Source organism: Adiantum capillus-veneris, chromosome 15, assembly GCF_014529385.1.
Source record: "Adiantum capillus-veneris isolate H3 chromosome 15, ASM1452938v2, whole genome shotgun sequence".
NCBI classification, from domain to species: domain Eukaryota; kingdom Viridiplantae; phylum Streptophyta; class Polypodiopsida; order Polypodiales; family Pteridaceae; genus Adiantum; species Adiantum capillus-veneris.
Genome location: NC_140945.1, coordinates 23164075 through 23190279, shown reverse-complemented (window position 1 = coordinate 23190279; position 26205 = coordinate 23164075). Strand labels below are relative to the sequence as shown.

General features: G+C 43.6%; 1 pseudogene; it reads right to left on the bottom strand.

Annotated features, from left to right (window-relative positions):
* Window positions 1-7466: 7466 nt before the first annotated feature.
* LOC147440391 (uncharacterized) lies at window positions 7467-16712 on the bottom strand (annotated as a pseudogene).
* Between the last annotated feature and the right edge of the window lie 9493 nt (window positions 16713-26205).

Genomic DNA, 26205 nt, shown 5'->3' with positions numbered 1-26205 from the left:
GGGGTGATGCATACATCCACAAGATTAAGAATCTAAGGGAGAATTTTGACTAGATCAGGTCCAATCGAATGTTCCTTCTCAGCTACAATAGAATTTTTAAGGGATATCAACTATAAGATCTAATGAGGAAGGATGTTGTCACTCGAGCCTTGATTTCATCTTCCACAAGCATATTCCTTTAATGGGGGATTTTTTCCTAAGTCTTCCATGAAAACCTTTGATTTTTTTTACTTGAAGATCTCAATGATGATGTTATTCTTGAGATCAATGAAACCCCTCCTTCAATTCCTATCCCTGAGGCACTGGAGAAGAATGCACCCATTTCATGTTGTACACATGACTTTAGTGCAAAGGTAGATCAAAGTGTGCCAATAACTCCTTCTTCTACCTATGACAAGTCTAAAAAGTCATTGAAGTGGCTATTGGAGACTTTGCAAGGTAGTATCTTTAGATTTACACCAGATTGGCTTGATCCCGATACAACACACTATTCTCAACAATTTCAAATTACTGTGAGAGATGGGGTAAAGGAAAAATATCCTTTGACAATACAGGAGGTGTTTTTACAACAGAACTAAAATTTGGTCATGTAGAAAGATCTTGACACATCAAGAAGATCAATACTTGAGAGTTGGCTCCTCTCCCTACCAAGCAAAAGGTGATTGATTTTGAAAGGGTACATAGAAACATGGAAAAGCTTTAAAGATTCCATAAATTTCTCATCAATATTAGCATCAAATTAAAGGATTAGAGTAAAACCTTATATGTATTGAAAACATTTCCATCATAGGAGAGAAACGTTATACTCTTTCCTTGTTTTTTTTGAGCTTTTTCAAGTGGTAAGCTCTTTTCCAAGTAACATGAGAACAATGATTTTCTTTATGTTTATGCTTCTTCAAACATTGTGATGGAGGATTCATGACTCTCCTTATCCTCTATGTGGAAGATCTTGTGATTACAGCTAACCATGTTGAGCACATCAAGAGTAATGGAGATCTTGGCTAAGGAGTTTGAGATGATAGATGTGCTCTTGCTTCACTACTCTCCAGGATTGGAGATATAAAATACAAAGGGGGATTCTTTCTCTATCATCAATGCTATTTCCAAGATATGCTGAAACTATTTGGTATGAATGAGTGTAAGCTTATCTCATCTTCTAGGATCCCAACTAGAAGCTATTACAATATGACCCCTCAAATGGGGGTCATATGTAGTAGATGCTACAAGTTCCTAGAAACTGGTTGGTTCTCTTATTTAGGTACTCAACAGTCAATTTGATGTACCTATTACTGGAGTTTTTAGCTCATTCATGCAAAGAATCACCAAGCCAAATAGGAAGCAAGGTCCTGGGGCTTTGCTATATTTAAAGAAATCAAATTCAATAATTATTTTCTATGTTGCCTGAGGTGAAACCTCCAAGACTGTTCTTTGAGGATTGAGTAATTTAGACTAGGGGGGAGAAATTTTATTTGATTTCTACAATGGTCAAGGGAAAAGATCCTTTGACAATTAAGGAGGGGGTTTCACAACCAAAGTGAAAATTTTCCATGTAGAAGGAGCTTGACTACATCAAGAAGATTAATACATGGGAGTTGTCTCTTTTGCCTAGCAAACAAAAGGTGTTTGGTGTCGAATGGGTGTACAATTATACCAAGTACAAATTTGATGGTTCTTTGAATAAGCACAAGGCAGGACTCACTACCAAGGGCTTTTGTCATAGACATGGTGTCGACAACGGCAAGACCTTTGTACAAGGATTGTTACATTGATGACCATTGGAACAGAAATGTACCTGCTACCTTGTTTGAGGCTTCTTCATGTAATAAGAACATCGTGCCTGACCTCACTTGAAAGAAAATGCTTCATAAAATCAATTCTACATTCTTTCATGGTTTTTGCCCTTGTAGTTGGACATATCTTCCCTTAGAGAGCTATATTCTAGAGATATATAGAGACATGGCAAAGCTCTGAAGATTCCATAAATTTTTCACCATCAATATCAACATCAAATTGAGGGATGCGACTAAAAACCTCATCTGTATTGCAAAAACTTCCATCATAGGAGGGAAAGGTTATGCTCTTCCTTTTCTTTGAGCTTCTTCAAGTAGTAAGCTCTTTTCCAAGCAACATGAGAGCAATAGTTCTTTTTGTGCTTATGCTTCTTCAAAAAATTTTGTCTCCTCAAAGATGATTCGCCTTTGGAATCCTTTGAATTTGAAGATGAGGCTCGATTAGCTTGGTGACTTTCAACTGTAACCAATACATTTTCCTTTTTTGTAATCTATGTCAGCCAACCTCAACCTCAGTTTTAGAGGCATTTTGAAATAATTTAATTCCATCTTGGTTCCATAAATTATTTTGGAGTCCATAATGGTTTTCTTAATCATTTTTGTGTCATCACTCTTTTGCCCCAAGTAGGCTATTTGCTATTCAATAAGGGAGATGCATACATTTTATTGCAGATGGCAGAGGTTGTATGCAAACCTCTGAGGTTATTTATGCCCCAAAGTGTGTTTTTTGACTTATGTTAACGCACAAGGAATGAAAGCTAGGCATGCAGGTCCGTTATTCTAGATCAAGACTCCAACAAGCATTTCAGAGGGGGAACCATATTTGAGAATTCTCTCCACAGGCTCCATGCTCATTCTTTAGTGAGTAGCCTACACTTTGAGAGGTGATTCATTACATTACATGTTTGGAAATTTAAATTCCTTTTGTAAACAAATAATTGGAGGCTTACCAAATGTTGGAAGTAAGCACGAAAAAAATACTAGTATTTATGGGAAGCAACATAAAGAGGCTATTTAGAATCACTCTATGCTTTGAGCTGCTATGGTTTTGGAGTTGGTTCACATCAGCCTTTGAGGACCTATGCAAACACCATCCTTGGCGGGAAGCTCTTTACTTCATGTTGTTGGGAAATGATCTTAGTCGCTTGACTTGGGTATATTTCTATAGCACAAGCAGAGACGCACAATTAATCTTTTAAAGAGTTGGTGTGATCTTGTGGAGAAGAAGACCAATGAAGCATTGAAAAAAATTCAATTAGAGAAAGAGTGTGAATTTACCCTTAAAGAGTTCATCTACTTTGTTGTGGACCATGGCATCAAGCGGGACATTGCAAATACAAAATCTCCCTTATAGAATGGGGGTGTAGATAGGAGGAATGTGACAATGGTTGAGATGGTGCAAACCATGCTTGAGGATTAAAAAAAAATTGAAGTCTTTGTGGGTGTAGGAAATTGTGATGAGAGTTTACACAAACCAATCTCCAACTCGATTTTAGATATTTGGGGGTGATGCATACATCCACAAGATTAAGAAGCTAAGGGAGAATTTTGACTGGATCAAGTCCAATAGAATGTTCCTCCTCAGCTACAATAGACTTTTTAAGGGATATCAACTATAGGATCTAATGAGGAAGGATGTTGTCACTCGAGCCTTGATTTCATCTTCCACAAGCATATTCCTTTAGTGGGGGATTTTTTTGCTAAATCTTCCATGAAAACCTTTGATTTTTTTTACTTGAAGATCTCAATGATGATGTTATTCTTGAGATCAATGAAACCCCTCCTTCAATTCCTATCCCTGAGGCACTGGAGAAGAATGCACCCATTTCATGTTGTGCACAGGACTTTAGTGCAAAGGTAGATCAAAGTGTACCAATAACTCCCTCTTCTAGCTGTGACAAGTCTAAAAATTCATTGAAGTGGCTATTGGAGACTTTGCAAGGTAGTATCTTTAGATTTACAATAGATTGGCCTGATCCTGATACAACACACTATTCTCGGCAATTTCAACTTACTGTGAGAGATGGGGCCAAGGAAAAAAATCCTTTGACAATACATGAGGTACGTGTTTTTACAACAGAACTAAAAGTTGGTCATGTAGAAAGATCTTGACACATCAAGAAGATCAATACTTGGGATTTGGCTTCTCTGCCTACCAAACAAAAGGTGATTGATTTTGGATGGGTCTACAAGACCAAGTACAAATTTTTATGGTTCTTAAAATAAGTACAAGGCATGACTCACTACCAAGGGCTTCTTTCATAGACATGGTGTGGACTACCACAAGATATTTGCACAAGGTTTGTAAGAATGATGAGTATTCAAAAAATTCTTGCACTTGCTACCTTGTGAGAATGATGACCATTCAAAAAATTCTTGCACTTGCTACCTTGTTTGAGGTTCTTCAGTAGGAAGAACATCATCCTTGACCTCGCTTTTTCAAATCAATTTATAATATCAATTCTATATTCTTTAAAGGTTTTTGGAGCCTCTTTCTTGGATTTAGAAATTATCCACCATTATAGAGCTATGTTCTAGAGGTACATAGAAGCATGGAAAAGCTTTGAAGATTCCATAAATTTCTCATCACCAATATTAGCATCAAATTGAAGGATGAGAGTAAAATCCTTATATGTATTCCAAAAATTTTTATCATACGAGAGAAAGGTTATGCTCTTTCCTTTTATTTGAGCTTTTTCAAGAGGTAAGCTCTTTTCGAAGCAACATGAGAACAATGATTTTCTTTGTGCTTTTGCTTATGCTTGGTTCTCTTATTTAGGTACTCAACAACCAATATGATGTAGTTAGTCTCTCGACCAGAGTTTTTAGCTCATTCATGCAAAGAATTACCAAGCCAAATATGAAGCAAGATCTTTGGGCTTTGCTATATTTAAAGCAATCAAAATCAGTAATCATTTTCTATGTTGCTAGACGTGAGACCTCCAAGACTGCTCTTTGAGGATTCACTGATTTAGACTAGGGTGGAGAAATTTTATTTGATGTCTACAATGGTCAAGGGAAAAGATGCTTTGAGAATTAAGGAGGGGGTTTCAAAACCAAAGTAAAAGTTTTCCATGTAGAAGGAGCTTGACAACATGAAGAAGATCAATATGTGGGATTTGTCTCTTCTGCCTACCAAACAAAAGGTGTTTGGTGTCGAATGGGTGTACAATTATACCAAGTACAAATATGATGGTTCTTTGAATAAGCACAATGCACGACTTGCTACCAAGGGCTTCTGTCATAGACATGGTGTTGACAACGGCAAGACCTTTGTACAAGGATTGTTACAATTATGACCATTGGAACAAAAATTCACTTGCTACCTTGTTTGAGGCTTCTTCATGTAGTAAGAACATCATTTTTGACCTCACTTGAAAGAAATCAATTCATAATATCAGTTCTACATTCTTTCTAGGTTTTTTCCCTTGTATTTAGAAATTATCGTCCCTTAGAGAGCGATATTCTAGAGGTACATAGAAACATGGAAAAGCTTTGAAGATTCCATATAATTTTCATCATCAATATCAACATCAAATTGAGGGATGAGATTAATATCCTTATCTGTATTGCAAAAAGTTCCATCATAGGAGGGAAAAGTTATGCTCTTTCCTTTTCTTTGAGCTTCTTCAAGTGGTAAGCTCTTTTCCAAGCAACATGAGATCAATAACTTTTCTTGTGCTTATGCTTCTTCAAACATTTATGTCTCCTCAAAGATGATTCACCTTTGGAATCCTTTGAATTTAAAGATGAGCCTCTATTAGCTTGGTGACTTGTAATTGAAACCAACCCATTAGCCTTTTTTGTAATCTATGTTCTCCAACCTTAACCTCGCTTTTGGAGGAATTTTAAAGTAATTTAATTCCATGTTGGTTCCATACAAATATTTTGGACTCCATAATGGTCTGCTTAAGCATTTTTGTGTCATCACTCTTTTGCCCCAAGTAGGCTATTTCCTATTCAAGAAGTGAGATGAATACAATTCATTCCAGATGGCAGAGGTTGTATGCAAACCTCTGAGGTTTTTTTATGCTCCAAAGTGTGGTTTTTGACTTTTGTTTATGCACATGGAATGGAAGCTAGGCATGTAGGTCCGTTATTCTAGATCAAGACTTCAACAAGGAGATCAAAGGGGGCACCATGGAGAATGGTCTCCATAGGCTCCATGCTCATTCTTTAGTGACTAGCCTACACTTTGAGAGGTGATTCATTACATTACATGTTTGACAATTTAAATTATTTTTGTGAACAAATAATTGGAGGCTTACTAGATGTTGGAAGTAAGCAAGAAACAAATACTAGTATTTATGGGAAGCAACATAAACAGGCTATTTAGAATCACTCTATGCTTTGAGCTGCTATGGTTTTGGAGTTGGTCCACATCAACCTTTGAGGACCTATGCAAATGCCATCCTTGGTGGGAAGCTCTTTACTTCATGTTGTTGGTAAATGATCTTAGTCTCTTGACTAGGGTATATTTCTGTAGCATAGGCTAGAGGCACACAATTAATCTTTTAAAGAGTTGGTGTGATCTTGTGGAGGAGAAGACCATGAAGCATTGAAGATAATTCAATCAGAGAAAGAGTGTCAATTTACCCTTAAAGAGTTCATCTAGTTTGTTGCAGACCATGGCATGAAGCGGGAGATTGCAAATACAACATCTCCCTTATAGAATGGGGGTGTACATAGGAGGAATATGACAATGCTTTAGATGGTGCAAACTATTGTTGAGCATATAAAAAATTTGAAGTCTTTGTGGGTGTAGGAAATTTCGATGAGAGTTTAGACTATAAACCAATCTCCAACACTATTTTAGATATTTGGGAGTGATGCATACATCCACAAGATGAAGAAGGAAATGGTGAATTTTGATTGGATCAAGTCCAATTGAATGTTCGTGCTCAGCTACAATAGAAATTTTAAGGGATATCAACTATAGGATCTAATGAGGAAGGATGTTGGAAACTTGAGCCTTGATTTCGTCTTCCACAAGCATATTCCTTCAGTGGGGGATCTCACTACAAGAGGTTGTGTGCTCTTGTGACGCTGTTAGCAACGGAAATACACTGGGTTTTTATAACCTCCGGCGTCGCTAAAACCGTCGCTACGAGCATCGCTACGAGAGTGTCGCTATATGCGTCGCTATAAGCGTCGCTATATGCGTCACTATAAGCGTTGCTATATGCGTCGCTATAAGCGTCGCTATATAGAGACGCTCATAGCGACGCTTATAGCGACGTTTACACAGAAGACTATAGCGACGCTCATAGCGACGCTACAGAGCCATAAATAGCGACGGTTATAGCGACGCCCGAGAGAATTTTTTTTTGGTGGCAGGGCATTGAATGCCCTGCCACCCATCAACCATATTGTACTTGATTCACATTTTAAAAAAAGTGCAAGGGTAGATAATAGACCCAAAATAGTCACCCACAAGACGCATTGTTTGCAAAATTGACAATTGTACACATCATAGGCAAAATGAATTGATTGGCAAATGTAATAATGACAATTGTACAACATCATAGGCATAAAGAATTGATTGGCAAAAGGAACTGCGGTGACAAATGTAATAATATACATGGTTCAAAAAGACGTATAAAATCCGTCTCATGATACATAAGCTATGAGAAACCCTAAACTAATGCTATCTAGCTACGGCTAAACTGACGTCGTCTAGTCAGACGTCTCATCGCGTCCAAGCGGCGTATCTGTTGGATTCTGCAAAAAAAGACAATAAGACAGCTTTCAGTAAGTATAAACATATAACGACATTTATAAAACAATACAAAAAGTAGAAAAGAGTAAACCCTGATACTAACCATGCCGTCGCGAGAACTGAGAATGTCCATCAGGGCGTTTAAGCCCTTCCTGCCTGCGTACTCGCGCTCGTACGGTGTGGGATCACGTCCTGTCATCGACCACTGTCAAAACATACAAAGATTTCATTATGTTAGAATTAAAAAACTCATAAACCCTAAACTATCGAACATAAAGAGCAATGCGAAAACACTTACAAAATCGGCCTCAAATGATGCCCATCCACCGCTCCCCAAGTGGTGCGAGTTCCCTGCCTCTACTCGCGCTCTGGCTGCCTCCTTTTGTTGCTTCCACTTGTCGGGATTCTTGCGCGCTGCTTTCTTCGCATTCTTCCAATCTTCTTTGGCCAGCCAATCTGGCCTATTCCACCCATTCTTGATTGCTTTTTGCACTTCGGAACGCTTGTGTTTGCAGTATTCGCGCATTCGAATCTTCATCAGGTCTTCATTGAAGTGCTGATCCCGTGTTGGAACGGGAAACTCATCATGAAGTATGCTGATGACTCTGTTTTTTAAATCACTTGGTACTTCACTCCATTTGTTTAGTATGTAATGTCTAAACAGCTGAGAGCAAAGACTACGCATGCGCAAAATCACCTTCTTGCCGTCATCATCCATGATGATGCCGCCGCTGAAGTTGACGGAGTAAGACAAGCCCTCTGGCCGGTGACGCGTGAACCTGGGTGTCCCGGCAGGGGTCTCTAGCGGCGTGTTGATGGGGGTACGGACGTCAGGTGTCTCCACCGGCGTCTGGGCCCCGAAGCGAGGAGTGTCGAGTGGGGTGGCTCCTGGCGGAGTAGGTAGAGGTGTGTAGTTTCTAGGAACAGTCAGCCGTGCAAAACCTGGCGTAGATGGCGATGATGTGGCTGGTGTGGGGGTGGGCAAAGAAGGGGAGGGTAAAGAGCCTCGTCGAACACGAGGTGGTGTGGAGGCATCGGTGGCGGAATCCCCACAACAACCGCCACCGCCACCACTAGAGCGCCGGTGTCTAGACGAGTGTGAAGCTCGTCACGTCGATGCCAAAGCTTCGGAGCGCGCCGAATGCTCCGAAAGAGAGGGAGATGCGGATGGAGTAGGAACGCGCGATGATGCGCCAGAGCGATGACGCTCCACGTACCACTGTCTCTGCTGCGGTGACAAAGAAGAAAGAAACTCCTCATCATCCATACCTACATTAAACACACGAATATTTAAACTTAATATTGAATGAATAGAGTAGACAATGACGCAAAGACCATTAAATACAATGACATAATGACGCATATAAATACAATGATGCAATGAATTGAGTGATAGAAGAGGCAAGTCGAAAACTCAGAATTTTCAATCAAAAGATGTGAGCGCGAGTAGAAAAGAGCGTTATACACCATGGAAGGTACTTAGAGAGCCAGAGCTTTTACAACACGGAGCAAAATTGTTCAAATACAATATTTGTGGCTTTAAGAGATCTCTCTCTCATCCTTGCATAACTCAGCATAACTTCCTATATCTATATAGAGCTCTCCGTTTAAACACATATCCTCTGTTTCATTTTGTAGCTCCTCTACATGCACCCCATATAGAGTAGTAGCATCTTGATGCTCGTCTGGCACCACCGCAGCGGCTTCTGATTGAGCATCTTCTCTGATCTCCTCCATTGATGCCGTTGTGATTGGCACATGGTAGCCTTCATACGTTCTTGCACTACGAGGGGCTACCTCTATGACGTACCACCAGTTTGATGTAGACTTTGTAGGATGAAATATTACCTGCCAGAGCCACATAACTTACATGAGAGCTTTCAAGCACATAACTTGTAAAAGGGGGATGTTAACTATTTACATACTTACTTGTTCACAATGCTCGGGTAGTACGAAAGTGTCTCTTAGGTCAGTCCATTTCTTAGTAGAATCCACCTCAAGAAAACCAGACTCTCCTCTACGCACAGTAGCGTTGCGACCCTCCATGATTATCTTGAACCATTGCACGTCGAACAAGTCGACAAAAAATCCTCTGTAATCGATCCTCAAAATCTCTTGCAGCGTGCCGAAGTAAGTGAGTTCCGCCACCACAGGATCTGCATCAGAGGAACGTCGTCGACTAGACTGTTCAAATTTTGCCATGATTCCACAATCTTGAGTAAAACACTTTTTGTCGATTCGTTCCACCCTAAAATGTCGACCTTTACACCATGCTGCTGTGTATGACTTATACTACAACGAACAAAGATTATGAGTGGCCGTTCAAACGTTTATAAATAAAGACACTTGCTAGTCGTACATTGCAAACTTACCTTGGTCGCGCAACCCCGAGAGTACTCCCACTCTTCCTCAGTCACTTCGTCACCGCATTGTTGTGCGCTTTTCAATTGGTTGTGCAACCATCTTAAGCTCATGAAGGTTGGTAGGCTCTCCAGAACCGCTGGATAGTGCATCGGTGGTCGTCTTCCCCGTCTCCACTCGATTCGTGCCCTTTGTCGCTCTTGCTTTGCATCCTCATATTGTGAAATCCACTTTTGCATCACTGGATTGTGAAGCATGCAAAATCGGTTGATTTTAGCGTCTAGATCTTCCGTCATCTTCTTCTCAACACCGAGATTGCACATGACAATCCCAGATATGCGCTCATCATCTATGGTTAGCCATAGCGTGTCCCGGGATTTATCAAATCCGTCTAGCCACTCTCCAATGTACACTAGGGACTCTGATACCAACCAACCTTCTGCCATGCTACCCTCCGGACGTGCCTTTTGATGCACATATCCCTTAAGCGTTTTCATGAACGTTCTAAGAAGAACATCCATTTGGAATGAACTGTGCCAGCTATTTCCACCTCATCAACTATGTGAACAAGAAGATGCACCTGAATGGTTAGCATGGTAGTAGGAAAATGTTTCTCAAACATGCACACAAGGTCCCTAGCATTTAGTTTGGTGAATGGTATGGAGTCTACGTTGATCTCCTTTTGTGAGATCCAATGCACTAGCTTTGCAAGTTTGTAGATTGTGTTACGGATGTCGAGAGAGAAACATCCCTCAATGGCAACCGGTAAAATAAACTGTAAAGTATGTGCAGCAATGATATTAAAGTCCACATTTTATGCAATGATATTAAAGTCCACTATGAACGTACCTGACACATTTTATGCCAATCGTGTGACTTCAAACCGGTAAGCTTTCCTTCTTTAGTAAAACACGTTCGAAGTGAGTGCATTACGCCAGTGGGGGTCTGCAAAGATCGAATGGTCTCTTTTACTTTGCGTTCTTGGGCTCCTGTGAAAATCCATGGTGCTTTAGGGAGTTTTATCGATCCATCAGACGCTGTTTGCGGCCAATATTGCTCCATATGATCCACATTTCTAAGGTCAACTCTAGCTCCCAAAGTATCTTTCTTGCCGGTCAGATGGTCCCATAGTAGATTACCCACATTCTTGAATATGTGCATTGGATCGAGCAAGTGATTGATCATGAGTCGGGGCCAGTATGGTAACTCGTACCATAGAGATAGTCTCTTCATCCCTAGAGGCAATCCGTCATCGCACATCTCCTTCTACTCTAACCATGCTTGTGCAGACATCCTTGGTGGCTCTCTTCCCAAAAAGCCGTCGCGTAACACATGATTCTCTGGAAGATACGCTTGATGACCTTCGTAGATTTTCTTCTTCAGTGAGGGTGCCCTACGTGCATTCAGTCTACGTCCACATGTGACACATGCTCTGTATCCGCTTGTTTGAAGCCCTGCATGTATACACATGATAATAGATCAACTATGGGAAAAAACAAGATTTACAGTGTCTGAGTGAGGAGTGTCAATAGATCACCTGAGCATTCTGTTAGCCCAGGATAGTCATGCATGGTCCACATTAGAATGCCTCTGATCAAAGCATTCCGTCGTCCTGTGTGTCGGCTCATATCCACCACCTCTATGCCAATCCACAATTGTTGTAGCTCTTCGAATAGTGGACGAAGATACACATCCATATTCCCCACTTTATATCGCCCTGGCACAATCAAGCTTAGGCATAGGTGCCCCTTCTTCGTAGTCAACCATGGGGGAATGTTGTAGTTGACGATGACAACGGGCCATACACTGTAAGATGTTGATCTTTGACCAAATGGATTTACGCCATCCATAGCCAGGCCTAAGCGCAAATTTCGAGCTTCCCTGGCAAAATCCGACCATGTTCCATATATATGTTTCCAAGATGCGCAATTTGCAGGAATTCCTAGCACACCATCCGAAGATTTATTATCCTCATGCCATGATGCTAGGGTGGCCATGGACTTACATTCGAAGAAATTCTTGATGCGAGGAAGCAGAGGAAAATGTCGCAAAACCTTTTGTGGAATTTTTGTCCCGTGGAGATCTACTCGATATCTTTTGGAATCACATTTCGGACACTTCTCCATGTCTATGTATTCCCCTCTGAAAAGAATGTAGTCATTAGGACAAGCGTGGATAGAATTGTAATCCATCCCCAAGTTTTGCAAAATCTTTCTTGCTTCATCTCGGGAATCTGGCATCACATTGTCAGCTGGTAGTATGTGCTCTTTAAGCAATCTACACAACATAAAAATACGATACAGTGGTGTAAAAATCTATCAGATCATTATACATTTAGAGTTTTATTAAAGTAAACTAATTGTAATAGATCACCTGAAAAGCGCTGTGACGCTAGTGTCACGCCATCCAAACTTTGCCTGCATGTTGAGAAGAACCAGGAGTGCTTTCAATCTAGACATAAGTGCTCCATTATACAATGGCGTATCGGCTTCACTTTTCATATCATCATAGATCAGCCTTTCTGAATCCATGATCGTCTGGATCATTTCATCAATCTCGGGCTCAAACATTGCCTCGTTGGGAATGTGCTCTGCATGATCATCCCCCGAGCTGTCAGAGGCTACATCTTGTGGCCTCACATATGCTGCTTGACCAAAGCGCCTGCGAACACGTCTATTGGGTTGCAAGATTGATGCTTGTTGGCCAGCGTGAGAGTCCGACGAGTTATAATTGGCAACAACTCGATCTATAATAGATGGATCGAACTCGCCAAATTCGCGAACGTGCTGCAAAGAAACACGTCTTGTCCGTCGCACAGCATGCTTGCATTGATTACAAGGACATAAGACCCTAGTTGAGAGATAGGTGTTTCGGTTGGACGGTCCCACATCCTCGTCACTACTCATAATGAGGATAAAAATCTTATAACCTGGACAAAAAATTTAATAATCTATTGGCATTCTTCATCTTATCTCTCTCGCTCTCTCTCTCTCTCTCTCTCTCTCTCTCTCTCTCTCTCTCTCTCTCTCTCTCTCTCTCTCTCTCTCTCTCTTTACCTCACATTCTCTAGTCATGTCCAATCCCCGCACACCTCGGTCTAGAGGTGCACGGAGATGAGAACCACCGGGTCATAATCTCGTCTTTATTGGTCAATACCTATATTTGTGGGTACAAGAAATCTACACACCCACGTCTACATGATACTGCATGTAGTGGACAAAACCCCTTTGCCTCTTCTCTAGCTGTAGCACTTCACAGCATCTTAACATCTTTTCACAGTAGATCTTTTCACTGTTCGTCTAACTCTAAACCCTAAACCGTAAGTAATTCTTGCGTGGACTCGATCTAACGTAAATAAGCGTAAATCTAAATAAATGTAAATCTAACTAAAAATAAACCTAAATCTAATTTAACGTAAGTCTACATCTAACCTAATCTTTAACGTCTTTTGGGATAGTTTCCTATGACGTTAAAACTCTCTTCTTCTTGTGTGTGTGTGTGTGTGTGTGTGTGTGGGTATACCTAAATAAACCTAGGTCTAATCTAATATAACATAAATCTAAATCTAACGTAAATTATGTTATATTAAAAACAAAGAACTAAACTAACAGGGATTATAAGAACCTTAAAACTGATTTAGCACATAATTTTTCACATAACTCGGCAAGAGTTGGCATTCTCATCACTAAAGATGTGAGAGTTAACTTCCGGCGGTGACGGTGCCTCATCTCCATCCACATCTGACGACAGCAATTGGCCCTTTAGACCGTTCTTGCTCTTGTTACTAACTTTGAAGTTGTTGTTGAATGACTAGAGGTTGTCTAGATGGTCATTGTGTCGAGGATGCACTGACTCTTGCCGCCCTGAAGATCCACCATCTTCCCTATCTTCTGAAGACATTTCACCAGTACTTTTGGATCGACGGAGCCCACCATGAGTGAAGGCAGCAATACCCTATATTCCATTGAGGGCTTTCTTCACCCGCTTCATGCAGGCATCGCAGTCTATGGAGACCTAAATCTAATCTAATATAATGTAAATCTAAATCTAGCGTAAATAAACGTAAATCTAGTTAAAAATAAACCTAAATCTAATCTAATTTAACTTAAATAAACCTAAATCTAATTTAACGTAAGTCTACATCTAACCTAATCTTTAACGTCTTTTAGGATAGTTTCCTACGACGTTATAACTCTCTTCTTCTTGTGTGTGTGCGCGTGTGTGGATGTGTGTGCCAACAAAAAGAGATAAATGGTATAACCTTTCTATCACCCATGCCAAGTATGATAGATTGATTATGCCATTTCCCTCTTGAATAATAGGTCTTGAGTTCAACTCCTCGTCGGCTAGATCTTTAGGTCTTTTAATTTTAATTAGTTTCCTACGACGTTAAATTAGTTTCTCTCTCTTTCTCTCTCAATGTGTGTGCGTTTTTTTGGATCGTATGCATGTTTTCTCTCTCTTTTCCTCTCTCAATGTGTGCGTTTTTTGTTTATGCATGTTCTCTCTCTCTTTTCCTCTCTCAATGCGTGCGTTTTTTGTTTATGCATGCTCTCTCTCTCTTTTCCTCTCTCAATGTGTGTGTGCATTCTTTGTTTATGTATGTGTGTGTGCGTTTTTGTTTATGTTTGTACTCTCTCTCTCTCTCTCTCTCTCAAAAACACTATGTGTGTGTGTGTATGTGTGTGTGTGAGAGAGAGAGAGAGGGAGAGAGAAAGAGGGGAAGGGAACATGAGAATGAGGAGAGGGAAGGAGCATACCTGGCTCTCCTTCCTCTCCTCGTGTGTGTGTGTGTGTGGAGAAGAAAAAGAGAGAGAGAGAGAGAGAGAGAGAGAGAGAGAGAGGAAGAGCGTTACCTGCTCCTTGCTTGAGGGTGCCGAAAAACTCAGATCTGAGATCTGAGTTTTTGGGCGCGCTCGGTTATTTTTTTAGCCCAGCCGGCGTCGCTATGAGCGTCGCAAATTTCTTTGTAAATTTGCGACGCTCATAGCGACACCGGGATTTTTTTTTTTGAGCGTCGCTGTGTGAGCGTCGCTAATATGAATAGCCTCTTGTAGTGTCTTTTTGCTAAGTGTTTCATGAAAATCTTTGACTTTTTTTACTTGAAGATCTCAATGACAATGTTATGCTTGCGATCAATGAAACCCCTCCTTCAATTCCTATCCCTAAGGCACTGGAGAAAAATGCACCCATATGATGTTGTGCACATGACCTTAGTGCAAAGGTAGATCAAACTGTACCAATAACTCCCTCTTCTAGTTGTGATAAGTCTAACAAGTCATTGATGTGGCTATTGGAGACTTTGCAAGGTAGTATCTTTAGATTTACACTAGATTGGCATGCTCCTGATAGAACACACAACGTTCTCAACAATGTCAAATTACTATGAGATATGGGACCAAGGAAAAACATCATTTGAAAATTTAGGAGGCGCTTTTACCACAAAATTGAAATTTGTTCATGTAGAAAGAGCTCGGCACATCAAGAAGATCAATACTTGGGAGTTGGCTCCTCTGCCTATCAAACAAAAGGTGAATGGTTTTGAACGGGTCTACAAGACCAAGTACAAATTCTTATGGTTCTTTAAATAAGCACAAGGCATGAATCACTACCAAGGGCTTCTTTCATAGACAAGGTGTGGACTACAACAAGACATTTGCACAAGGTTTGTAAGAATGATGACAATTCAAAAAGTTCTTGCACTTGCTACCTTGTTTGAGGCTTCTTCGTGTAGGAAGAATATCAGCCTTGACCTCACTTGAAAGAATCAATTCATAATATCAATTCCACATTGTTTTAAGGTTTTTGGAGCCTCTTCCTTGGATTTAATAATCATCCACCATAATAGAGCTATATTCTATTGGTACATAGAAACATGGAAAAGCTTTGAAGATTCCATAAATTTCTCATCACCAATATTAGCATCAAATTGAAGGATTAGAGTAAAAACCTTATATGTATTGAAGAAATTTCCATCATAGGAGAGAAAGGTTATGCTATTTCCTTTTTTTTTTTGAGCTTTTTCAAGTGGTAAGCTCTTTTCCAAGCAACATGAGAACAATGATTTTCTTTGTGCTTATGCTTCTTCACACATTGTGACGGAGGATTGATGACTCTCCCTATCCTCTATGTGGAAGATCTTGTTATTAGAGCTAACCATGTTGAGCACATCAAGAGTAATATGGAGATCTTGGCTAAGGAGTTTGAGATGATAGATGTCCGCTTGTTTCACTACTCTTTAAGATTGGAGATATAAAATACAAAGGGGGATTCTTTCTCTCTCATCAATGCTATGTCCAAGATATGTTGAAACTATTTTGTATGTGTGAGTGTACGCCTATCTCATCTCATAGGATCCCAACTAGAAGCTATCACAATCTGACTCCTCAGATGTAGTAGATGCTAGAAGTTCCTAAAAACTGGTTGGTTCTCTTATTTAGGTACTTAACATCCAATTTGATGTACTTAGTCTCTCGACTAGAGTTTTAGCTCATTCATGCAAAGAATCACCAAGCCAAATATGAAGCAAGATCTTTGGGCTTTGCTATATCTAAAGCAATCAAAATCCCGGCTTGCTGCTGTTGTATCCCCGTCGCTACGCCCTCGCCCTCCCCCCCCCCAGCGCTGCCCGCCTGCCCCCCCCTTAGCTTTCGCTACCCCCCTCACTGCATTGCTCGCCCACGCGCTGCCCTAACCCTGCTGTAGCAACACGCGTTACTGCTGCTGCTGCAGCCTCGCTCGTCTTTTCCACCCCTGCAGCCTCTACCGCCAGCTGCCCTACCCTTGTTGCAGTCGCTCCCACCCTCTGTCGCCCCCACCCTTTGCTCCCAACGCTCCCGCATTACCCCCCCCCCCCCCCCCCCCCCTGCCCGCCTACTTTTATTTTTCCTCCCAGTTGGTACCTACAGCATTGAGTCCATTTTGGGATAGTGTTGTGCATGCCAAGTTGCAGATTCCGCCCGTCGTCCTCTTGTTACGCCAAAGTAGTAGACAAAGATGGAGGCTCCAGCTTCTCCATAGAGGGACTCGCCTGAAGCCCCCTCGCTCGACCTCGCTGAGCCCACCATTCGACTTGCTCTTTCGCCGATAGAGCAAGCGAGCCTTGGCGCAGAGGTAGAGCGTTTGCAGGCGACATCGGTCATCTACAAGGTTCTCGGCTCCCAACCTAGCAGAGGGGAGCTGCGAGACCTTCTCTAGGCCCGCCTTCTCGTAGAGGTGGGCAAGATCTTGGATGTCTAGATTCTCGGACGGGGGTACTACGAGATTGAGTTCGAGGCCTCCGAGATGGCCTCCAAGGTCATAGCTATGACTCCACTGGCCGTCCGAGCATCGTGCACCCACTTTCGACAGTGGCGACATGGTTTTGACCCGACCTCGAATGTGATAGTAGAGGAGGCAGACATCCCTATCTCAGTCTGCTTTTCGGGTTTACGGAGGGAGTACCTACCACTTCTCTCCAGGATTGGTTCCGCCATCGGGACTGTCCTGGAGACTCCTCGTATGACAGCATCAGTAGCTGCCAAGGCGGCTGGCATCCCCTCAGTTCGCGTTTGGGTCAGAGATACCCACATGCTCCTGAAGGTCATCTATCTGCCTCGAGTACTCGGGTCTCCCAAACCAGTGCTTCATTTGCAGACAGATGGGCCACCTAGCGAAGGCCTGTCCACGGAGGAGGCCACGACCTGCACCTCAGCCTCAGCCTGAGCCTGCCAAGGCTGGGCCGCAGCCTTAGCCAGCGACACAGCGCACAGATTCAGAGCCACCCTCCGAGCTTGGGGCTCCAGCGGAGGAGGGGTGGCAGCAGCCCGTGGTCGTCGATGCCAGGGGCCACAGCGATAGCCTGGCACTCAGAGTGGCCCTCAGGTGCCTACTCAGCAGCAGTGGGTTCCCACGGAGAACCACTTTGGTCCTCTTGAGCAGGAGGAGCCCCCTACGCCAGCCTCCACCCCCATTTCACCCTCGCCATCCGCCCCACCTTCAGATTTTCCCTCCTTCTCCTCTTCCACCCCCCCACCCTCTGCTCCCGTCCACTCCCCACCTCGCCCCTCTACCTTTGTCGCCCCACCCCACTTTTCTTCCCCTCCACCCCCCCCAGCTTTCTCCCCCCCCCCTCCTGCTCCAGTACCACAATTGACTCAGGAGACTGGTCCCTCGTCGGCGGCTAGGAGATCTCTTGGCAGTGCCTTTGCCACGAGTCGCCTAGCGAGAGAGGGTCAGCCCTTCTTGCGGCCCCCTGTGCAGATTCATACATCTTCCCTTGCAGCTATCCCTCGTGGTCTGACGAGCATAGAAATCCAACGCGGCTGGGATTTCTTTGACTACACGTTCACTCGCTTTCTCTGCGATTCCTTAGCAGACCACGAGGCAGCCTGCTTCAGGGTCCATGCTTTGTTCCTCGCCACTAGGGGGACGGAGGCCTTGGACTCAGCAGTTGGTTTCTCCTTCCCCCTCTGTGGTAGGACCGAGACAGAGTGGTCCCTCGACTCAGTGGTGGGATAGTTGCATACACAGGTTCTCGAGTTCTCTCACCACATGGGAGAACTTGGAGTTACAGATTTGCTGCAGACTTTGTGACCACTGGCCAAGTTTGCGGTGACACCCCCAGACTCAGCAGGATGTAGGCACATTGTGGTGTACTTGTTTGCTGATACGCAGTGTTTGCCTTGCTATGTATACATTCATGAGGACTCCTTGACAGAGGAGGTTGCTTTACGCACGGCTCGCTCTGCCTGGGCATGGGCTAGGCACTCACTGCACTCTCTCCTATCTAGAGGACACTCGGATGCGGATTACTCCCCATTCAAGCCAGCCTCGAAGATAGCCCGTCTTGCTGCTGCGACAACATCTGTTCTCTCTCGCTCCCCATGAGGATCGTCTGGTGGAACGTGCAGGGATTAGGTGGGCCCCAGTTTCAGCAACAGCGGGGCTGATTGCGTCAGGAGCTTCAGCGTTGCCTTGTGGTAGGAGAGATTGATCTCCTTATGCTTCCGGAGCACCATCTGTCTGAGAGCTGCATTCCGCGATGTGGTCAGATTTTGCGTGGACGATATGATACCTTTTGGTCAGCTGCTTTTGGACCTGGAGGCATCCAGGGTGGGGTATGTAAGACTATTGTGGACTCATTGCAGCAGGCCATTGTGGGAAGAGGGATTATTGTGCCAAGCAGGGCTCAGTGGATTACTATGCAGGTTCAGGGTGGCCCTGTGGGCTTCCTGAACATCTATGCGCCCAATGTGGCGAGTGATCGTGCAGAGTTTTGGTCACAGATTGTTGAGTCTTTGCCACAGGCTGACCATTGGTGTGTAGGAGGGGACTTCAACATGTTGGAGGACCCCTTTGATAGGATCAGAGGCAGCCATGCTATTGTGCACGGAGTCGAGTTAGTAGCTTGGGAGAGGTTGTGTATGACTTTGAGGGTCTCGGATACATGGCAGGGTTCTGGCTTTGTGAGGCCTCTAGAGAGTCTTGCCTTCTCTAGATCGGACCGCAGAGTGGGAGGACTGAATCTATCACGGATAGATCGCTTCTACACTAGTGACCACTTCAGTGACTTGGGGGGATCAGTGGGCATCCTGGCAGGGACATCCTTCTCGGACCATGCACGTGTGATCCTCACAGTGGCAGACAGGCAGAGGAGTGGGAGCACAATGCTACGCATCCCAGAGCGGGTCTTGCTGGACTCAGCACTCAGAGAGAGGGTAGAGGCTCTCTAGACAGAGGGCATGGACAGCCAGGCTCTACCTGCAGACAGAGTAGCCTTAGGCCTAGCTCAGCATAGCCACTTTTTTCTCCAGGAGTATCTGGCTCGACGAGCTGCAGCGAGAGAGGAGGAGCAGCGTATCAGACGAGACATTGCTTCACTACAGAGGATGCAAGAGCAAAATCCAGACAGCCCATGGTTGGAGGAGCAGTTACAAAAGGCTCGACAGAAGCTTGCTTGCATAGAGGAGAGGCGTCATGAGTTTGCCTTTCACCGACAGGAATCTCAGTAGACTCAGGTGGGTGACAGAGTGACAGGTGCTTTCTTTGAGACAGTGGGACCTCAGCACTCGCATACCAAGGTCAATCAGTTGAGGAGACCCGATGGGTCAGTTGTTTGTGAGCCCGAGGATATACGTGCAGTTGCTACTAACTTTTACCGTGAGTTACTCTCGGCTGAGTCCCAGTCAGAGTGGCGGGATGCATGCAGGGAGCAGGTTTGGGCACAAATGCCTTGTCTTGTGACTGAGGAGATGCGTCAGAGGCTAGAGATGCCTCTTCAGCTTGACGATCTGCACACCGCTCTTAGGGCCCTCCCTCGTGGTAGCTGTCCAGGTGAGGATGGACTGACTCCCAGCTTCTTTTTGGAGTACTGGGACCTGCTTGGCCCAGATCTTTGTAGTGCCTTTCAGTACATTCTGCACACAGGATTGATACCGGATAGCATGAGTGAGGGCCTGATTTACCTCATTCCAAAGGAGCGTGGCTCCTTGGATGAGATTCGAGAGTGGCGCCCCATCACCATTCTCAAATCAGCCTACAAAATTCTTGCCAAGCCTCTGAGTTTGAGGATTCAGCCACTTTTGAAGAGCCTTATACATGGGACTCAGACAGGTTTTGTCAAGGAGCGCAGTATCCTTGACAACATTTTCACTTTCTGGGAGGCTTCTGTCCTGGCACGGCTCCGCGGGGAGGACCTTGTGATTCTTCTTCTCAATTTTGAGAAAGCATACGTTAGAGTTGACTGTGACTTTCTAGAGGGCACTCTATGCAGGATGGGCTTCTCAGATGCTTGGATCAGAGGGGTGTCAGCTTTCTACAGGTAGGCTCACAGTCAGGTGCTTTTGGCAGGAGGTAGAGGTGAGCGCTTCATGCTCACACAATCGGTCAGACAGGGTTGTCCTCTTGCCCCCTTTCTCTTTCTATTCTATGCGGAGGTGATGAGCATATTTTTGGTGTCACAGCAGGTTTTTCTGAGGGGCTTAGCACTCCCTATACGGGGGGATGAGCTTCTGGACGCTAAGTTTGCCGACGACTCAACCTTGTACTTAGAGGGCCAGGAGGCCAATCTACACAGATGTGAGCAGGCTTTAGAGACCTTCTGTTGTGCATCGGACGCACTGATCAACTGGAGAAAGATAGTGGCTTTCTCGGTTGGCAGTGCTCCTGTGCCAGATTGGATGCCAGGAGAGGGTTTCAGGTGGATTCCCCCTGGGACTGCAGTTCAGTACTTGGGTTGTTAGGTTGGTTTAGACTTGTCCCCCGAGAAGCAGATTGCTCCTCTTCTCCTGTCCATTAGGAGAAAGCTGTTACATTGGAACTCGGCACGACTTTCGCTGGCTGGTAGAGTAGTAGTTGCCAACCAGGTGTTGTTGGCCACTATGTGGTACATCACTTCTTGTTGGATCTTCTCGAGTTCTTGTATCAGTCAGGTTGAGAGGCTGATCAAGAACTTCCTTTGGTCAGGTCGTGACACTCAGATTGCCCGAGCCAAGGTGGCTTGGTCGGTCATCACACTTCCTTGTTCTCAGGGAGGGCTTGGGATCATTGATCCAGCACAGCACAGCAGAGCCCTTCTTCGGAAGTTCTTCGTCAGAGGACTTCTTCCACACGAGGAGCCCTGGAAGGAGTTCTTGCTGCAGAGGCTTCGTGCCAGGGTACCTCAGTCAGGAGGCCCTTGGCAACCTTCGACCAGATGGATCTTCACAGAGTTTCACCGAGTTGGTTTGAGCAGGAGACTGAAGGACTGCTTCGCTGTGAGTTTTCTTCGATCTTGGAAGCTCTTACGGCGTGACCTAGAGCAGAGACAACCGACGTGCACAGAGGAGCGCCTATGGCAGCCCCTTGTCTGGAACCCGATGGTTATCACTCAGAGAGGCCACTTGGTTGGGAGTTGGCCTCATGTTTCTTGGGGTCCCATGGCAGCAGGTCCAGTGCGCTCTCTAGGTGACTAGCTAGAGTTCACAGCTTTGTCAGAGGAGGTGCAGGGTTTACAGCTACAGGGCATGAAAGAGGTGCATAGTATGTGTCAGGACATATTAGAGTCAGTTCCAGCTGAGTTGATCACGCCTCTCGAGCCAGTAGCACCTCGGTGGATGGGAGCCTTCACACGCTTGGAGATTCTCATTTGAGTCAGGGCCTGCTGAGAGACTATCCTAGCCCTGTTCTTCGAGCTTCAGGGTGGGAGACGACTGCCGCGAGTTGCAGTAGAGGCCCCGCAGGTAGCAGAGTGCTGTTTCTAGAGGATACAAGTTGTGGGCATCTGTGGGAGGACTTGCGTCATAGACCCTGACCCAGCAGCTCTTGAGACTGGACACTGGAGGCTATGGGCTTGGGAGTGTTGTACACTGGCACGAGTATAGTGGGATCCTGGTGAGTGGCTATGGAGGGACCCCCTCTCTTCTGAAGACCTCCCAGGAGTCCCCTTCTTTCAGTACATTTTTCGGCTTGGACGTCATATACTTGCAGCACAGAGAGAGGCTCGCCCCGCTACAGCACGTCATTGGCAGGAGGAGGGCCTCATAGTTGAGTTCTTGGCAGATTTTTGGAAGAGGCTGTGGGACTCCAGACAGCCGAGGCATGTCACTTTGTTATAGTGGTTGGTTGCACACAGAGCCACGGCAGTAGGGAGTTGGCTTGTGCATAGTGGTCTCTCGGCTGCATGTGTAGCCTGTGACCAGTTGGTGGAGAGTTAGCGTCATTCTCTTTGGGACTTTCACTCGGCCCAGCAGGTGTGGCTATAACTTCTTTGGCTGATGTCTTCTCTCTCCACGGCTCAACAGTACACTTGGGGGGCAGCGTCCTGGTCCACACTCACCAGTCGGGAACTTCAGTTTTAGATATCTTCCACTAGCAGAATGATAGTGATGCAGGGGGGCGACCTACACTCCAGCCTGCTAAAGATCTTACTCCACAGGAGTGGTGCAGTGAGAGACAGGAGTGTTGGGAGCTCATCAGTGGCCTAAAACTTTGGTTCATCTGGCGGGCCCGCTGTTTCCGCATCTTTGAGGCTCTCCCTGTGCCACCAACAAAGACTGTTCGTGACTTTTGGCTAGAGCTGATCCACACTCTCAGAGGAGAGCTTGAGGGACTACAGGGTAGCTCTGACCGCATGCAGGAGCGTCGCAAGGCTTTCCTTCGACTTTGGCGCCCTGGGCCTTTCTACACCATAGTCCAGGGGGTGCTCAGATGGCACTACTGTCCACCTGTGTGTCTCTTCCCTCCTCCCATCTCTTGATTTAGCCTCATTGTATATATGCTGTTTTTTCATTGGGAGAGTCTCCCCATCATGCTTGTTCTAGCCCTCTCTTGCAGAGGTGGATGTAGCCCTATGGGCAGTTTCCATTAACTAATAGAAGGATCTCTTCCTCGGGGGGGGAAAAAAAAAGCAATCAAAATCAATAATCATTTTCTATGTTGCCAGAGGTGAGACCTCTAAGACTGTTCTTTGAGGATTGAGTGATTTAGACTAGGGTGAAGAAATTTTATTTGATGTCTACAACGGTCAAGGGAAAAGATCCTTTGACAATTAAGGCGAGGGTTTCACAACCAAAGTGAAAGTTTTCCATGTAGAAGGAGATTGACTACATCAAAAAGATCAATACGTGGGAGTTGTCTCTTTTGCCTACCAAACAAAACGTGTTTGGTCTCGAATGGGTGTACAATTATACCAAGTACAAATTTGATGGTTCTTTGAATAAGCACAAGGCATGACTCGCTACCAAGGGCTTCTGTCATAGACATGGTGTCGACAACGGCAAGACCTTTGTACACGGATTGTTACAATGATGACCATTCAAACAAAAATGCACTTGCTACCCTGTTTGAGGCTTTTTCATGTAGTAAGAACATCATCCTTGATGTCACTTGAAAGAAATCGCTTCATAATATCAATTCTACGTTCTTTCTAGGTTTTTTCCCTTGTATTTAGAAATTATCCTCCCTTAGAGAGCTATATTCTAGAGATACATAGAAACATGGCAAAGCTTTGAAGATTCCATAAATTTTTCATTATAATATCAACATCAAATTGAGGGATGAGACTAAAAACCTTACTTGTATTGTAAAAAGTTCCATCATAAAAGGGAAAGGTTATGCTCTTTCCCTTTTCTCGAGCTTCTTCAAGTGGTAAGCTATTTTCCAAGCAGCATGAGAACAAGAAGTTTCTTTGTGCTTATTTTTTTTTCTCTCCTCAAAGATGATTGCCTTTAGAATCCTTCGAATTTGAAGATGAGTCTCTATTAGCTTGGTGAGTTGCAACTGAAACCAACCCACCAGCCGTTTTTGGTATCTATGTTTGCCAACCTCAACCTCACTTTTGCAGGCATTTGAAATAATTTAATTCCATCTTGGTTCCATAAATATATTTTGGAGTCCATAATGATTTGCTTATTCATTTATGTGTCATCACTGTTTAACCTAAGGTAGGCTATTTCCTATTAAAGAAGGGAGATGCATAGAATTTATTCTGGATGGTGGAGGTTGTATGAAAACCTTTCAGGTTATTTATGCTCCAAAGTGTAGTTTTTGACTTATCTCTTATGCACAATGAATGCAAGCTAGACATGGAGGCTTACCAGATGTTCGGAGTAAGAATGGAAAAAAGACTACTATTTATGGGAAGCAACATAAAGAGGCTATTTAGAATCACTCTATGCTTTGAGAGGCTATGATTTTGGAGTTGGTTCATATCAACCTTTAAGCACCTACACAAATTCCATCCTTGGTGGGATGCTATTTACTTCATGTTGTTGGTAAATGTTCTTAGTCGCTTGACGTGGGTATATTTTTGTCGCACAAGTTAGAGGTGCGCAATTAATCTTTTAAAAAGTTGGTGTGATCTTGTGGAGAAGAAGAGTAATGAAGCATTGACGACAATTCAATCAGAGAAAGAGTGTGAATTTACCCTTAAAGAGTTGACCTAGTTTGTTGCGGACCATGGCATCAAGCGGGAGATTGCAAATACAAAATCTCCGTCATAGAATGGGGGTATAGATAGGAGGAATACGACAATTGTTGAGATGGTGCAAACTATGCTTGAGCATCAAAAACATTTGTAGTCTTTGTGGGTGCAGGAAATTGCGATGAGAGTTTACACTATAAACCAATCTCCAACTCTATTTTAGATATTTGGGAGTGATGCATACATCCACAAGATAAAGAAGCAAAGTGAGAATTTTGACTGAATCAAGTCCAAACGAATGCTCCTTCTCAACTATAGTAAACTTTTTAAGGGATATCAACTATAGGATCTAATGAGGAAGGATGTTGTCACTTGAGCCTTGATTTCGTCTTCCACAAGCATATTCCTTCAGTGGGGGTTTTTTTTGCTAAGTCTTTTATGAAAACCTTTGAATTTTTTATACTTGAAGATCTCAATGATGATGTTATTCTTGAGATCAATGAAACCCCTCCTTCAATTCCTATCCATGAGGCAGTGGAGAAGAATGCACCATTTCATGTTCTGCACATGATAACTTTTTCTCACCTTAGTGCAAAGGTAGATCAAAGTGTACCAATAACTCCCTCTTCTAGTGACAAGTCAAGCAAGTCATTGAAGTATCTATTGGAGACTTTGCAAGATAGTATCTTTAGATTTACACCAGATTGGCGTGGTCATGATACAACACAATGTTCTCAACAATTTCAAATTACTGTGAGAGATGGGACCAAGTAAAAATATCCTTTGACAACTGAGGAGGCGCTTTTACAACAAAACTAAAAGTTGGTCATTTAGAAAGAGCTTGACACATCAAGAGGATCAATACTTGGGAGTTGGCTCCTCTGGCTACCAAAGAAAATCTGATTGGTTTTGAAGGAGTCTACAAGGTGAAGTATGAATTTTTATGGTTCTTTAAATAAGCACAAGGTATGACTCACTACCAAGGCCTTCTTTCATAGACATGGTGTGGAATTTCAACAAGACATTTGCACAAGTTTTGTAAGAATAATGACCATTCAAAAAATTCTTGCACTTGCTACCTTGTTTGAGGCTTCTTCATGTAGGAAGAACATCATCCTCGACCTCGCTTGAAAGAATCAGTTCATAATATGATTTCTACATTCTTCCAAGGTTTTTGGAGCCTCTTTCTTGGATTTAAAAATTGTCCATTGTTATAGATCTATATTCTGGAGGTACATAGAAACATGGAAAAGCTTTGAAGATTTTGTAAATTTCTCATCGCCAATATTAGCATCAATTGAAGGATGAGAGTATAAACCTTATATGTATTGCAGAAATTTCCATCATAGGAGAGAAAGGTTATGCTCTGCCCTTTTTTTTAAAGCTTTTTCAAGAGGTAAGCTCTTTTCCAAGCAACATGAGAACAATGATTGTTTTTGTGCTTATGCTTCTTT